Below are 1,235 nucleotides of genomic sequence, written 5' to 3' on the forward strand. Positions count from 1 at the left end.
TATCATTATCTGATTATTTATTTACTTATTTACAATTGTTATTACCATTATCATTATCATTATTATCATTATTACCATGATATTATTGTTGTTGCTGTTGTTGTTGTTCCTGATTTTATCATTATTACTATTACTATTGCTGTTATTGTTGTTGTTGTTGTCATTATTATCATAATTATCATTACCATGATAATATCTATTGTTATCATGATCATTGTCAATACTATTTGTAATAGAAGTAAAATTAGTATCATAATAATCATTATTATAATCATTATCATTATTATAATTATTATTACCATCATCATTATTAACTTTAAAATCATTATCACTATTATGATTATCATTATCCTCATTATCATTATCCTGATCATTACTATCAGTTTTACCATTAGCAGTTATAATAGTAGTAGTAGTATCAATACTATCATCATTATCATTTTATGATTATGAATATAATTTTTAATCATAATCATTATCATTACTATTATCATTATCACTACCATTATCATTTTCATTATCATTGCCATTTTTATCATTGTTATTATTACTGTTATTATCAGTATTATAGTCATTGTTATCATCATTATCATTATTATTACTATTATTAATATTATCATTAATATTATTATCATTATCATTATTATTATCATTATCATGATCATCATCATAATCCTTGTCATAACTATCATTGTTATCCTTGTTATCCTTATTATCATTATTATTATTATTACTAATATTATTACCATTGTCATCAGCATCGCCAATATTATCATTATCATTATTATTATCAATGTCATCATTATCCTTATCTTTGTCGAAAAGGCAAGAATGAGAATGATTGTCTTCACAGTACAAGAGATGCATTTGATTCGTCAGAAATACCTACGTCAGAGAAGAACTCATTATATAAATAAAATGAACAATTTACAATCCGATGTTCCCGTTTACAGGAAAATAACGAAATATTAGGGGATGATGGAAGCCGCCAGGGCCAAGAAGAAGGCGAGATTTTTGACGCCTGCGGTCGGCTAGAGAGAAACGCTGAAGGCCCTGTCACGCTGTCACTTCTTCCGTCAATTTTCTGCGTTTCCGGAAGAAGTTTCCGTATGAAACTCGACTGACGCATGTAAACAAACCTGGCGCCATTGAAGTGAGGTCCCGGGAATCCCACGAACGTTCTCATAAATATTACGTCATTTTAAAGAAATATGATGATGTAGATTGTATATACG

This window comes from Penaeus vannamei, chromosome 14 (genome assembly GCF_042767895.1).
Source record: "Penaeus vannamei isolate JL-2024 chromosome 14, ASM4276789v1, whole genome shotgun sequence".
Classification (NCBI taxonomy): domain Eukaryota; kingdom Metazoa; phylum Arthropoda; class Malacostraca; order Decapoda; family Penaeidae; genus Penaeus; species Penaeus vannamei.